This window comes from Neophocaena asiaeorientalis, unplaced genomic scaffold (assembly GCF_003031525.2).
Source record: "Neophocaena asiaeorientalis asiaeorientalis breed wild unplaced genomic scaffold, Neophocaena_asiaeorientalis_V1.1 scaffold119, whole genome shotgun sequence".
Classification (NCBI taxonomy): domain Eukaryota; kingdom Metazoa; phylum Chordata; class Mammalia; order Artiodactyla; family Phocoenidae; genus Neophocaena; species Neophocaena asiaeorientalis.
This window is the reverse complement of record NW_020175821.1, coordinates 1,603,611-1,619,520: the sequence shown is the minus strand read 5'-3', so window position 1 is coordinate 1,619,520 and position 15,910 is coordinate 1,603,611. Positions and strand designations below refer to the sequence as shown.

The 15,910-nt window shown below is 39.6% G+C and overlaps 1 protein-coding gene across 1 annotated transcript in view; it reads left to right on the top strand.

The window, feature by feature from the left end:
• The first annotated feature begins 1,704 nt into the window (after window positions 1-1,704).
• Window positions 1,705-15,910, top strand: part of SNAP23 (synaptosome associated protein 23) — a 33,294-nt gene continuing 19,088 nt past the window's right edge. Inside the window, exon 1 of the mRNA XM_024732362.1 lies at window positions 1,705-1,806. The gene's annotated coding sequence lies outside the window, so the exon portion shown is untranslated. The remainder of the gene's footprint in view (window positions 1,807-15,910) is intronic.

The window sequence follows — 15,910 nt, the reverse complement described above, 5'->3', positions numbered from 1 at the left end:
ACTACATGCCTATAGTACCCCCCTTATGACTCCCACCTCCCACACATACACACCTGTTGTCCTGACAGTCAAAAATATCTCCCAAAGGAAAAAAAAAAAATCTCCAGACTTTGCCAGATGTCCTCTGGGGAGCAAAAATATCCTTGGTTGAGAACCACAGCATTACACCAGCCACCATCCCAACCCTAAATGAACTCATTTTCTCCACTTCTACCCTCAAGAAGTGATTACTGCTTAAGAAAGCCACGCAGGAGGGCAGAAACTGGTGAGTTCATTTTTTCCAATCTTATACAGGCCCTCAACACCACTTACCTGTCCTACTACTTTTCTCTGGTCAACTTGCTCCATAACTTTCTACAACAATATTCCAAATCTCCTCCACTTTTCTTAAAACTCCTAACTCTTTATCAGTAGGTGACCTTGTCTCTTACTTCACAGAGAAAACAGAAACCATCAGATGAGAAATTCTTTAACTTCCTGTTACTAAACATACAAACTTACAAATACTTCCTCTCATTAAAATTGAGGAGATATCTTCTCTATCTTGTTTCCAAGAACTTTCCTTCCAACAGTGCTTTAGATTGCCTCTACTCTTACCCACTCAAGATCTTTACCTACTAACCCTTCTCTTTAAAAGTCTTTTCTCAGTATCCCTATCATGCTTAAGTTTCTCCTGTCTTAATTCTAATAACAAAAAAACAGAAACAAAAACTTTGACCCCTTGTCATCCTCTTTTCAGCCTCCCTTCAAGACCAAACTCTCCAAAAGCCATACAGTTTGTCCCCGTTTCTGCATCTCCTCTCTCTTCAAACTAGTACAATCTATCTTTCAACCTCATCATTTCACCACATAGCTTTCACTGAGATCACCATTGTTAGTAAATTGAAAAGATATTTCTCAGGGTTCATCATCCTTGACTCCTTAGGAACAGACAACTCCTTTGAAACTCTTTTTATTTCCAGCACTATGCTTTATTCTTAGAGGTGCCTGGAACCGTTTCCAGACCTGCTTAAAACCCTTCAATATTTTCAGTGATCATGGTAAAGTGCAGGTTCACTAGTCCAAAAATGCAAGATCTTCCAAGATCTGGCCATTGCCAACTTTTAAAAACTCATTCCCCCCTTCACCGGAAGATATACGATGAAGTTTAAGCCTCTAAATAGGATGAACTACAAGGAAATTTCCAGAATGCGCTATGTTCTTGGACTCTCCAGTGCCCACAGTCTGGAAATCTCTATCTCCCTCCCGGACTTCCGGGGGAACTCCTGCTTATCCTTCATGATTCAAGTCACTTCCTCCGGGAACCCTTCCAGATACCCCTAGGAATAAAGCGCTTAGTTCATTGTGCGCCAGCAGCGCCTCGGATTTTCTATATGTCAAGCATTATATTCAGTCCACCATAATTTGTTTACATATCTTTCTCCCAAATCTAGACAGAAGGCAGGGAAGGCATTCTATTCGCCTTCTTTTCCTCAGCATTCATCCCCCACAGTTCCTGGCACACTGTTTGCCCTCAGTAAATGTTTGCTGTGTGAACACTTCCCAACTTCGCGCGGGACTCGAATTATCCGGTTAACGGGCGAGCCCCCAGGCTCTCCGCCTGCGTGGCAAGGAGATTTAAAGCCTCCGCACGGTGATTGGCTCCAGCTTCAGGGGTGTGTCCGCGCCCGCGGCGCCGGGGAAATGCGCAGGCGCGCAGGGCCGGCGAGCGCAGGCGCAAAAAGGCCGCAGCTGGGGTGCAGCCTGGAGTCCGGCCTGCGGGTGTCCGAGCTGCCGCGGCCGGAGAGGAGTGGCCGGAACTGCTTGGTGAGTCTCCAGGAGTGGGGCTGAACGAGCTGGCCGAGTGAAGATTGTGATCATAATCCCAGGGAAAAAGAGTATATCGTGACGGTTGAAAAGTTGGTGGCGTCGGGCTTAAGGGGAGGAGCGGGCGCTCTGGCCCCGACTGGGCAGGTCCGGCCCGGATCCAGGACTTGAGGTGCCTGGAGAGTATCTAGGGGCTAGAGGAGGAAGGGTGGAGAGATGGTGGTTCTCTGATCCCTTCCTTGAAACCTAGCAGAGGTAAACTCCCACTCCCTCATCTCCCACCCTCGCAGTGTTGCTGCGATCAGGATTAATAGACTGTATGGTGGCCACAGTGACCAGATAACTCTGAACTAGTTGTTTGAAGGTTTCTGAGGTTCATGGCATTGGGGAGTCCATGCTCTCCAGGAAAGTCCATTCTTACCTCGCGGCTTTACTGAAGACACACGAAGGAAAGGGTGGGTAAAAGATCGAATTCCACGGAGTAAGGGGGGCGGGGGGAAAGTCCTGGAAAGTACTATTTTACCTGGGACTTTTTTTCATTGTTAGTCACCACAATACTAGGAAAGGCAGGTGGGAGTTAGAGGAAACCGAAAGTCGTCAAAGGTAGGAAAAGAAGATGAGAAAGGGGTAGTATTTTGCCTTTTGCTACTTGTCATCTACTTCGGGGAGGGGTGGGGGCTATTGGGAGAGGAGAGTTATGGACACTGGCAGCTTCTGACAGTGTTCCCTTTGCCTTGTGAAAATAATGTAGCTTCTTAGTAGCAGATATTTCGAGAATTGAGAGTGATATTACTCCATCTGCCCTGGTGCCCTTAAGACTGGTTTTCAGATGTCCGGGTGAAATACTGCAGCTATGACCAGATAGAAATGGTTCTCCCACTTTCTTGTCTTGCCTGGAAAATACCACACTTGAAATTCATGAGACATCATTAGCAAGACTACTTTGACATCTAATCTTAAAATATTTCATAGTAAAATTTAAAAATATTAATATTTCTGCCACCAGTAAAGTTGATGCCAAAGGCATCCAGTGATCACTGGTCATTCATTCCTTTGGCAAGAGGTAATGAGAAGAAACACATTCATATAAATTTTAACAAATATTGATATTAGAAAAACCTCTTCTTACATTACCCTGCTCCTTCGACAGGTCATGTTAAAGTAAATAAAATGATCATATAACAACCTACAACTTAAATATTTATCAGTGTTGCTAGAGTTCTTTTTTTAGGTGCTTGTGGTATGTGAGTATGCACTAGAAAATTGCTGTTATCTTAGTTCCAGAAGAGGAATGACTTACTGTGCCATTATTTTCTTAACAATATTATACTCTTTCCTACAAACAGTAGAATTTCTGTATGCATCTTAGTGTTTGTTTCTTTTACTCTAAATCAACTTTAGTAACAAGCTCACTGAACTAAAGGTCACATCTCTTCTAATCATTCAGAACACAACCTTGAACCAAGAGGAGAGCAAACAAACAGGTCCTGTTGCTCATGGGACAGCTATGGTACTTCACTTGGCATGAACCATACCACCATCATAAATTACACATTTTAGAAGATCATCTGTGTTACTATTTTACATCAAATTTTAATAGACTTTCTTTTAAACATTACCCTCTTACAAAGTGATAATCTGTGAAATCACGGTTTTGCTATATTTTATAACTTTTTCTAGTACATATTATAATAAATACATAAGTATTAAGTGCATAAGTATTGCTTGTATAACAACTAAAATAATTTCTTGTTCTTGCTCTGCACTTTGGAAAATACTGTTTTGGGCCTAATCTACTCATTTTTAAGAGAAAGTGAAGACTGGACTACCTAAACTCTAAGGCCAGTGGACTCCAAAATTCTGTGAGCCTTTCTTTCTTTCTTTTTTTTCTTTCTTTTTTTGTTCTTTCTGTGAGCCTTGTGATGATGGCCTTCATTATTGTGACACAGTTCTAACAAACTTACTTATCTGGTTTCACCAGATGAAAGTAGATTAGAATAGCAAAAGTGAAAAAGAGGATGTGTGCTCTTTCACATTTTTGTGTGAAATCAGCTGCCTTTTGTTTTGTTTCCTCTGAATTAAGGTGCTTTGTTTTCCTCCTGTGTGTTCCTCTGTCTTAAATATTCTGGAAATCTGTTTTTTAACTGTGTTTGTACTCTGCATTATTTGTATGTTAACATTTATAATTGCTTGCATCTAAGAGTGCTGAACTTTTTATTCCAGTGCCATATTTTGTTTCCAGGTCTGTAGACTGACAGAGAAGTAGATGACAAGGACTGGTTTTTTCTTTGTCTTGGGCGGGTAGAGGCTTGGAACAGATGGATCCAGTGCCTCTAACAATTGGAGGAAGTGGATTGTGGAGCCAGGAAACAGCATCTACTGTTCTTTTTGTAATATTGGGGGGTGGAGATGGGATTCCATTTGCAGTCCTTTAAGTCACTGACATTTTGGTTTTGATTTCAGTTTAGGTCGAATTGCTACTAAAATATTTAAATCACTGTTCACTATGTTTTTCTGGAATTCCCTCACCTTAAAATCTTAACATTTATTTTAACAAGGTTTGACAATTGAGATTACCTTTAGACTGCCTCTTGATACTTATAAAATAAAATCCAAACTTCTTGGTATAGGATATAAGCCCATCATAACCTCTCTCCTACCTGCCTTTTAAAGCCATCCTGCCCCCTCTGTACACAGGCACATACATAAACACGTTATATTCCTGCATGACTACGTTGTGGCACTTCTTTTTTTTTCCTTTTGGCGGTGTGGTGTAGCTCATGGGGTCTTAGTTCCCTGACCAGGGATTGAACCCAGGCCCCAGCAGTGAAAGCACCGAATCCTAACCACTGGACCACCAGGGAATTCCCTGTGGCACTTCTTTAATAGTCCAAAATCACAATTTTCTTAGAGTTTATTGTGCTTTGATTCCCAAATCACAATCCTGAGAGGTGTTTAATAATTATTATGAATAATTATAATAGTTTAGTTAGCATTACATTCTAGCAGGGTTCTAAATGCTTTGTATAAATTAACTCAATCCTTATAACAACACTTGAAGTAAGCATTATATTCTCATTTAATGAGAAAACTGAAGAACAGAGAAGTTAAGTAAGCAATAGTCATGATTTGAAACCATTATGCCTCCAAATACTGGCCACTTAACCACTACACCGTACTGCTTTTTGTATAAACAAGAATGCCATTCCATCTGCTGTGGGGGATATTTCTTTCCAGGGATCTGAATGCTTGTGTTTTCTGCCTGTGGCACCTGACTCCTCCCATCAGAATATTTGAGAAACTTAACCAGAAAGCATCAAAGTAAACTTGGAATTAGGGCCAAAATACTTGGATGGTTTAGATGAATATTTCTCTCAGGCAAGGTAAAGCCATGCCAGTCCTCCCTACCTCACACTTGGTATTTCTCTGGCAGATTCCATACTTATGTCTGCCAGACTGCGTCTCTGTCTTCCCTGGGGAACGACTGCTGCATTCTTGAGCCTCCTTCTTATCTTTCATATAGATCATCCCTTTTCTGTTCTCACGGCCTTTCCTTTAGACGTGCTCAATATAATTGATTATAATCACACCTAGATCTTCCTCCCCAGGATTATATCCTGATCACTTAGAGTAGAATTGCAGAAGTTCCAAGGCTGAGCAGTACTTGAAAACTAGGTTTTGGACATCAAGCAATTAAGTTATAATAGGGGCTTCTGTAAAACTGAAGTGTAATTTTGATCTTGTTGGTTAGTGATCTTTAGTGGTACTTTTTCCCTCAGTAGTATGATTTCTGTCTTGATTCATGTGCTTCAGCGGTCTTTGAAACCAAGGTATTTAATAGGTATGATTCAGAGGTGTACTTCTTATATTTGCATAGCTTTGGGGCTTTGGTATAAGAATTGCTAAAGTTGTTCCTATAGAGGGAAGTAGAAGGAAGAAATGAACCCTAACATAAATAAGACTCTCATCTCATCTAAATGCTTTCAGGAAGAATTAAATTTCCTGATGAGAGCGTGTATTCTTTTTGGCCTAACCTAGAATGTTTAGAGTATTTTGGAATACCATGTACCTGTACTTTGTGAGTATAAGTGTGAACATTTTTTCTTCCTTCCTTTCTTCTTTGTGTGTGAACACTTTTAATGTTCCATATTAAAAGTGGAATCTAAGAATGAAATATATTTCTAAAGAGAAACTAAATTCTTTTATGCAGTAAGTGATGGTTCATATCTGAATTTCTACTTCGTTCTCTGTAATCCTTTTTTCTATTCTTTCCATTTATTCTCCATTACTCATGTTTAAGAGTCTTCAAAAAAGAGCTGCTTAGGTGTATTGGGCATATACTAGTACTTTATTAGGCACCTGGAATGGCACCTAATAACTCACAACATGAGATACCACGTGTGAGGTAAGGATGATTGGCAAGGCTTCCAATAACCTGAATAAAATATTCATCCCAACCATCCAAGTATTTTGGCTCTGATTCTAAGTTTACCTGGAAACTTTCTGAGTAGCTTCTCAAACATTTTGATACCAGGAGTCAGATGCCACAGAGAACATAACAAATAACATGAGTGAAAATGAGCAGTTCATTAATAATTGTCATTTCATGAGTCTTTGCTCTGTGCTAGGCACTGTGCTAAGCTCTTTATATACCTTAACTAATTTTATTTCTGAAACAACCCTGAGAGGTAGAACTGTGATCCTAACGAATGAGGAAACTGAGACTTGAATATGTTAAGTAAATTGCCCAGGTACCAGAGCTAGGATGAACTCAGGGTCTATCTGACCTCGGAGTCTGTGTTATGAACCACTACATTATGCTCATTCAACACAATTTATTAAATTATCTCACCTTATCTGGATGTAGAAAGTTTAGTCACAGGAGAATTATAACTGAAATCATATTCAACCCAACTAGGCCTTGACAGTATTTCAGATGGTCTTAGCCTCAGGCTAGGAAGACGATAGTCTTGTAGAGAGACAGAATTTATGTGCATAAAACAATTAGAAAACTTAAGTGAAAAGGAAAACTGTATATATTTGGAGGCAGGTAGCATAAAATAAACATTGCAAAAGAAACAAAGGTAATTTTCTTGGCATCAAAATATGTTCCCTTACTTGATAGTAGATGCTTGAAAAATGTTTGTGGAATGTATTGAGAGAGATGAATTCTAGGACCAGGGTTCCTTTCTTCCACACCTTCAGACTAGGTAGGCTGCTGACTCCTCCTTGCTCTCTGTCAGCAAAAGGAAGTTTTCAGCTCCCTTGGGGAGGTCACCATAGCTACATGGTAGTTTTTACCAGTTCTCTTCTGACAGCCCTGGCCTATAGTTTTACTCTTCAGCTGGACCTCTGTCTCGCTTGCCCTCTTATGACCTCACTCCTCTGCTTTCTCTTTCTCAGCTATCATCAAGTCTGTTCCAAGAAGTATACCCAACCCCTGCCACTTCTCCAGTAACGACTGTGTAAAGAAAGCCTAAGAGTTGCATTTTATTCTCTTAGCATAAAAAAGTTGGATTAGATGATCTCTGGGGTTTCTCTTTAGAGATAATTCTCTGAGATGAGAATTAAACAGAAACTTTGTTCACACATAATTGGTTAATTAAGCAGAAATTTCTGTAGGCTGGTGTTTTCCAAATGGTGTTCCATGGAACCCTGGGTTCCTTGGGATTAATAGAAGTATTCTTGGAAGGATTTTATGGTCATCTACATTTGAGTGGGATAGACAAAGGTAAATAAATATACTTCTTCACTGCTTTAGAACTTATGATTTCCAGCCAAGAATTTAATAAGCCAGCCAGTCTATAATGTGAGGATAAACATCAAAACTAGGAGGGGATGGGAAGGTATAAGAGCTAAATATCTTCATTGTAGAAAGTCAGTGGATGATACCCAAAATTGACAAATATCAAGAAACAACACCATAAGCATGATTTAGAAGTTGGGAGTTAAACACTGAGATAACTAATACTGTTGAAAAGTTTGCCTCTGGGGTCCTGGGAGCAGGAGTTGGTTTGGGGGAAGAGGAAGGTCAGGGGAACTGCTATTTATTGGTGTAGAACTGTTTGACATCTCAAACCATGTATATGTATTTGATCAAAATTAAATATGGAAGAATATCACATCTTCAAAAATAACTTTTAATGGCTGAATAACATTCCATCATGTAGTTATACCGTAATTTTTCAGTCAAATCTCTATCACTGGTTATTTAGACCACTTCAGTGTTTTTAACACTATAAATAATACTGGGACTAATGTATTTTTTTTTTTTTGGGGACTAATGTATTTTTGCTTATATCTGTGATTTTCTTCTAAATTAATAAAAGTGGGAAAGGTCAAAGAATAGGGATATTTAAATTTTTCTTGTATGTATTGCATTATCTTTTGAGAGTTTTGATTTTTTTAAATCAGCATTTTATTTCCTTAAATAGTGGTCAAGTAGACTTTAATTGTATAGGAGTAAGAATTGAAATGCCCATAGATAACCTGGGCTTGAAAAATACTATTATATCAATTTTTCTTTTGTCATTGGAGCTTGCAACATTTTTTATCTTTTAGTTTTTCATTATCAATCAAAGGTTTGTAGTTATAGCATAGACTTTTGCTGTTAACAAAGTTCTAGAGTGTTCCGAAACACAAACATACACAAAACCAGTGTATGTTTGTAACTTTTCTAATGTTAAAGTGATTTTTACAGAAAATTTAGAAAATACATTATTGTATAAGGCAAATAAAAATCACCTGTAAAGGGCTTCCCTGGTGGCGCAGTGGGTAAGAATCTGCCTGCCAATGCAAGGGACACGGGTTCGAGCCCTGGTTGGGGAAGATCGATCCCACATGCCGCGGAGCAACTAAGCCCATGCGCCACAACTACTGAGCCTGCGCTCTAGAGCCCGTGAGCCACAACTACTGAAGCCCGTGTGCCTAGAGTCTGTGCTCTGCAACAAGAGAAGCCACTGCAATGAGAAGCCCATGCACTGCAACGAAGAGTAGCCCCCGCTCGCCGCAACTAGAGAAAGCCCGCGCGCAGCAACAAAGACCCAACACAGTAAAAAATAAATAAATAAAATTAATAAATTTATTTTTAAAAAGTCACCTGTAAAATTTTTTAAACATTTTTATTCCATGTAATTTAAGATATGGTGGACCTTCACATTTTTGGCCTTTAGTTTTTAAACTGTACATAGTTTTTAGCGTAGCCTTAAGATCTATTGATGAGAATTACGGTGTTTAACCTTGCATAATGACCATTTTAAGTCTTTTCCAAAAGTCAGTGTTTTCAGATATACTAACATATAAATAATGAATTTGTTGCCTTATTTAGGTTTCACTTTCTCTTGCATACTTATTAATAATAGCCAGGAGTACCAGTTTAAAAAAAATAATTTTCTCTCATTATAAGAAAGAAAACTTGGAATTTTTTCCCTTTTAAAAATACAGAAAGGGGCTTCCCTGGTTGTGCAGTGGTTGAGAGTCTGCCTGCCGATGCAGGGGACACAGGTTCGGGCCCTGGTCTGGGAAGATCCCACATGCCGCGGAGCAACTGGGTCCGTGAGCCACAACTACTGAGCCTGTGCGTTTGGAGCCTGTGCTCTGCAACAAGAGAGGCTGAGGTGGTTGAGAGGCCCGCGCACTGCAATGAAGAGTGGCCCCCGTTCGCCGCAACTAGAGAAAGCCCTTGCACAGAAACGAAGACCCAACACAGCCAAAAATAAATAAATAAATTAATTAATTAATTAATTTAAAAAAATACAGAAAGGCATGTTTACAGAATTCCAAGAAGTTGGAATGAAGAAGTTAATGAAGAAGGGCATCAGGTGTATTTCTTAATGTGGTTGTTCTACCCTATTTTCCAACAACCATTTTTCTCCCTGGAGAAGAAATGTGATTCATTTAATGTAAAATATGTTTTTTATTTCAGTGGTGCCTACTCTATAACTACTATCATTTATTTTAACTATATCTCTTAACTTAGATTTTACACTGTGGCAGAAAATAGTTTGTTTAGCGTAGGAAAAGCTACAAAATTAATGTTTTCCTTCCTATCTTCCTTTTAATTCTTACTCATACTTTTTTCTTTTATTTGACTATTCTTTCTCCAACCTTAAGTCTTTTTTTTGTTTTTTATTGAAAAGCTGAGAGATATTATTGAGATACTATTCACATAACTTAAAATTCCCCATTTTAAAGTATGCCATTTAGTGGCTTTTATCATATTCATAAGGCTGTGCAGCCATCACCACTAATTCCAGAATACTTCCATCACCCCAAAACAACCCCATACCTAATGGTAGTCAGTCCTACGTCCCCCTAACCGTGGCAACCACTAATCTACTTTCTGCCTTTATGGATTTATCTATCTTGGACATTTCATATAAATAGCATCATACAATATGGGGCCTTTTGTATCTGGCTTTGTTCACTAAGAATAATGCTTCCAAGACTCATACATGTTGTAGCATGTAAACTTCCTTTCTATGGCTGAATGACACTCCATTGTATGAACGTTTGGGTTTTTTGTTTGTTTGTTTTTTAATAAATTTATTTATTTATTTTTGGCTGCGTTGGGTCTTTGTTGCTGTGCACGGGCTTTCTCTAGTTGCAGCGAGCGGGGGCTACTCTTCGTTGCGGTACGCAGGCTTATCCTTGTGGTGGCTTCTCTTGTTGCGGAGCATGGGCTCTAGGCGTGCAGTCTTCAGTAGTTGTGGCACGTGGGCTCAGTAGTTGTGGCTCTTGGGCTCTAGAGCGCAGGTTCAGTAGTTGTGGCGCACAGGCTTATTTGCTCCACAGCATGTGGGATCTTCTCAGACCAGGGATTGAACCTGTGTCCCCTGCATTGGCAGGCGGATTCCTAACCTCTGCACCACCAGGGAAGTCCCAAGTTTTTTGTTTTTTTGTTTTTTTGTTTTTAATTTTCGGCAGCATTGGGTCTTTGTTGCTGTGCGCGGGCTTTCTCTAGTTGTGGTGAGTAGGGGCTACTCTTCATTGGGGTGTGCAGGCTTCTCCTTGCAGTGGCTTCTCTTGATCTGGAGCACGGGCTCTAGGCATGTAGGCTTCAGTAGTTGTGGCACGTGGCACACAGGCTCAGTAGTTGTGGCTCACAGGCTCTAGAGTGCAGGCTCAGTAGTGGTGCGTGGGCTTAGTTGCTCCACAGCATGTGGGATCTTCCTGGACCAGGGATCGAACCTATGTCCCCTGCATTGGCAGGCGGATTCTTAACCACTGCGCCACCAGCGAAGTCCCAAATCGCTTTTTATCTCAGCAATTGAATTATCTGTTTTTGACTGGTTCATTTTTATAGTTTCTAGATCTTTGTAACAGTGACCTGCATTTCTGTTGATAATCTTTCTTAATTCAATTAGCATTTTTATTACCACCCTTGAACTCAGGATCTGCAGGGATGGGGCAACTACCAGTGCAAGGCTCTCTTCTCCCTGATTGTTGGCAGGCCAGCAAATGTGCACTCCTCCCAAGTAGAATCTATTCTTCTCCAGCCCTTCATACTGTCATAGTGGTTCTCCCAGCAGCCAACAGGGCTTTTCTCCTTTGCACAGACGCCCAGGACTGGGATGCCCAGATTGTTGCTTGACTTGCTTGTTCCCCAGGGTGAGAGTCTGCCCGTTCAGACCTTCTCTTCCTTCCACATCCCTCCCAAGGTTTCAGATCCTGACCTGATGCTTTTTTTCTATCCTACTCCATTAAGTGGAGATCTCTCTTGTAGCTTTTGTTGTATAGGAGTTGTTCTGTCAGTTTCCAGCAGTTTTCCCTGAGAATTGTTCCACTTGTAGAGGTGTTTTTGATGTGTTTGTTGGGGAGGGTGAGCTCCACGTCATTGCTACTCTGCCATCTTCATCCCCCTCTCGGTTTTTTCCTACTTTTTGACTATTACGAATAATGCTGCTTTAACATTGGTGTACAAGTTTTTGTGTGGACATATGTTTTCATTTCTAATATATGTAGGAATGAAATTGCTAGATCCCATGGTAGTTCTGTGTTTAACTTTTTGAAGCCTAAGTTGTTCTTGTCCTTTGTCGTTAACCTCTATCTATATTTTTCCTCTATTAGGTACCAGAATTGTAACAGGGAGAATATCATCCATTAGTACTTGTTTGTATATTAAAAAATGAAAACTTTTATCTGAAACAGTGGTTTTCAACCTTGGCCACATATTGGAAACCTGGAGAGTTTTAAAACTGACTGATGCCTGGCTCCCACCCACAGAGATTCTTATTTAATTAGTGTGGTCTGCAGCCTTGGCCTCCAAATTTATAAAGGCTCATCAGGTGATTATAACGTGTAACCAAGGCTGGGAATCACTGCTCTAAAATGTGCTTTAAGCATGGCATTAGACTTACAACTTGGAAAAGGCAGAAAAGAAATTGGGACTCGAGAGGATGGTCATGTCCCAGCTCTCAGGTGAGTCGCTGGGAGGGCCGCTGAGTGTGGGTTCTTGGCTTGGCGTAGGAAAGAATTCAAGAGCGCCATAGTAAAATGAAAGAAGGTTTATTCAGGGAGAGATACCCACTCCATAGACAGAGTGTGGGCCATCTCAGAAGGTCAGGGCCCCAAGGTATGGGGTTGTCAATTTTTATAGGGGTGGGTAATTTCATAGGCTAATGAGTGGGAAGATTATTCCAGCTATTTTGGGGAAGGGGCAGGGATTTCCAGGAATTGGGCCACCACCCACTTTTTGGCCTTTTATGGTCAGCCTCGGAACTGTCATGGCACCTGTGGGTGTGTCATTTAGCTTGTTGATGTATTATGATGAGCGTATACTGAGGCCCAAGGTCTAGTGGAAGTCGACTCTTCCGCCATCTTGGACCTAACCAGTTTATGTAACCAGTTTATGTTGTGTCCTCAGTGGCAATGCTATTCTTTTAAAGGTTGTGCCCAGCCGCCTTCCTGTCTCACAGGGACTTCATGTGTATACAGATTGACCCTTGAACAATGTGGGTTTAAACTGGGTGGATACACTTACACTCAGATTTTTTTTTTTCCAATAAATACCTACTACAGTACTAACGTAACCCCTGCATTGTTAAAGCGTCAACTGTACTTTTCTTTGGGCAAAGCTGCTACAGATTTGAATGACTTGATAATGTGGTTCTCTACTCTCCATCTAATATGCAAAACAGTAATTGAAAACACATGCTCTAGAGCACTCTTCCTGGGTTTCATCCTGGCTCTACTTGTAAAAGTTGCTTAACCTCACTGTTCCTTAGTTTGTACATCTGTAAAATGTGGGATTAAACAGTGTTTGCTAGGGTCGAATGTTTGTATGTCCTCCCCTCCAAAATTCATATGTTAAAATCGTAATGCTGGATGTGATGGTGTTAGTAGGTAGAGCCTTTGGGCGGTGTTTAAACCATGAGGGTGGAACCCTCATTAATGGGATTAGTCTCTTATAAAAGAGATTTCAGAGAGCTCCTAGCCCCTCCCACCATGTGAGGGTGCTTTAAATCATAAAGAGGGCCCTTACAAGAACTTTTAAAATAGCCAGCCTGTGGTATTTTGTTATTGAAGCCTTAATGGACTAAGACAGTGTTGTAAGGATTAAATGAATGTGTGTGTGTTTATATTTTTTTTAATATTTCTTAGAATAGTGTCTTGCATGTATAATGCTTTATAAATATCAACTATTGTAGTTAGAGTCCTCTCAATCCCCTACCCACTATCTAGACTTTCAAAATGGTGAGTAAACATTATTAAAAAGTTAGCTGCCATTTAAAATATTTTTTATATATTTTAAATTTTTTTCATAATAAAAAGTTGAGAAAGTAGCATAATGACCCTCCATGTATTATTCACCCAGCTTCAGCAATCATGGACATTCTTTGCATCCTCTGTACTCCCACCCATTTCCCCACCTTTGTTGTTTGTTTGTTTTTTCACCACATAGCATATGGGATCTTAGCTCCCGACCAGGGATCAGACCTGCTCCCCCTGCAGTGGAAGTGTGGAGTCTTAACCACTGGACCACCAGGAAAGTCCCAACTTCGAATTATTTTAAAGCAACTCCTACAGACTTTCATTTATTTATTAATTAATTTATGTATTTATTTTTGGTTGTGCGAAGTCTTAGATGCAGCCAGCAGGCTCCTTAGTTGCGGCATGCGAACTCTTAGTTGCGGCATGCATGTGGGATCTAGTTCCCTGACCAGGGATCAAACCCGGGACCCCTGCATTGGGAGCACGGAGTCTTAACTGCTGCACCAACTGTGAAGTCCCAGGCTTTCATTTAAATGGCTTCTCATTTCATACATTTTCTTTGAATCCCTGATGGTGCTGAATGTCAGTAGAAAAGTTAGAGAACAAGAATACACTGGAGGTGAGGGGCTATGACAGATTGACTGTACTCCAGGATGGAGCTGTTGTAAATTCTCAATTACAGCTACTTTCTCTGCTTCTTTATGGGATCCTCTTTTATCCACTTCTTAGTATTTTGCCATGAAAGTACTAAGAACTTATTCAGACTCCATTAGAACCCACTCCTGCCACATCATGTGAAGTATGTTTCCCAGCCAAACCGTAGCAAGGGCCTTTTCTCTAAACAACTTTTAGCAGTTTAGGACAAATGTTTCCACTGTATTATTTCTATACTTTTATGGTTGGGGTGGGTGATCATCAATTAGTGGATAGAAATGTTTCCACAGATTTACACTTACTGTGAATATGTGCCAACTGGAAGATCTGTCTCAGGAAAGGCTAAGAATTGATATTATGCTTATGAATTAGGGTCTAGAATTTATTCCTTGTCCTTGTTTTCTCCGATCTTATAAATCTCTTTTCTTGGTTGTCATAAACTATCATATTTTACAATAAAAATAAATGTATGAAATTTAAAAGTAGTACATTACAAACTATTTGGAAAATTGGAAAAAGAAGAAAAATCACTCTTAATTCTACTATACCACAACAGCCATTGGTTATATTTTGATGATTCCCTTCCAGACTTTTTTCTACCCATATTTTAACCCTCCGGTAATTATAGCACATATCTGATTTTTTTTTTTAAGTCTTCTTTGTTCACTGTATAATATACTAACCTTCATAACCTAAGCCCTTTTGTGGTTTGTGTTTGCCAGCTTTAGCCAGAAAAAAAGAATCATTTAAGGGCAGTCTTTAATTTTTTAGACATGCAAAGTTATATATATTTGTCTAGCTAAGTATCTTTCAACCGGAAACTTGGTTTAGTTCTCCATCTTGATGGATTTTTTTTTTTTTTTGATAAGAAGCAGTGAAGTTTAATTAACCAGTACTGAAAGGTAACCTTCATGGACCAGCATCACTTCCATGAGCTGATTGATTAAGTGGGAGAACCACAGGCCTCATGACTGGCATGAAAATAGTATAGCCTATACAGTATCATCAACTTTAATATTCAAATTTAGTCTTCAGATGGAACAGTTAATTAGTAGCGATTATTTTCAGTTGCATTTACATTGATATCACTCATATTTAACATTGTTACTTTACTTTTGTTTTGCCTACTATTTCTGCTTCCCTAATGATATTGAAATAAGGCTAACACTTGAATACCAGCTATGCTTCAGGCACTGTGCTAAGCACTTTGTATGGATCATCTTTTTTAATCTTCACCAAAAAAGCCTTTGAAATAGATCTGTTACCTCTATCTTACAAATGCAGACACTGAACTTTAGTGGGGATAGGTAGCTTGCCCAGGGTCACACAACAAATACATTTTTGAGGCCCGAATTTGGATGCTGGAGCTCCCACTACTCACCACTGTGCTAGCCTGCTCTGAAAAGAAGTTTCTACTTGTTGTAAATACATTAGTTACCATGAAAGTCTAATCAAAATATGCCAAAGAGAATTGCACATTTTATCAAACTGTTAAAGAGTACAGTAATAACTGTATGAGTGTAACTCATAGAGCAACTTACATTGTGATTAACTATGTTTTAAGAGAAGGAATAGGCAGGAAACTAATGGTAGAATATTTTAATGCAAAATCCTTGCCTTCCAGTATAAACTGAGTTAATACTTTATAAAATCATTCTTATATTGGTCTTTTCAGGAATCAGTGATTTAAAGTGCTATTTCTTCATTACTTCCTGAGTATCCCTCCATTTTTATCAAT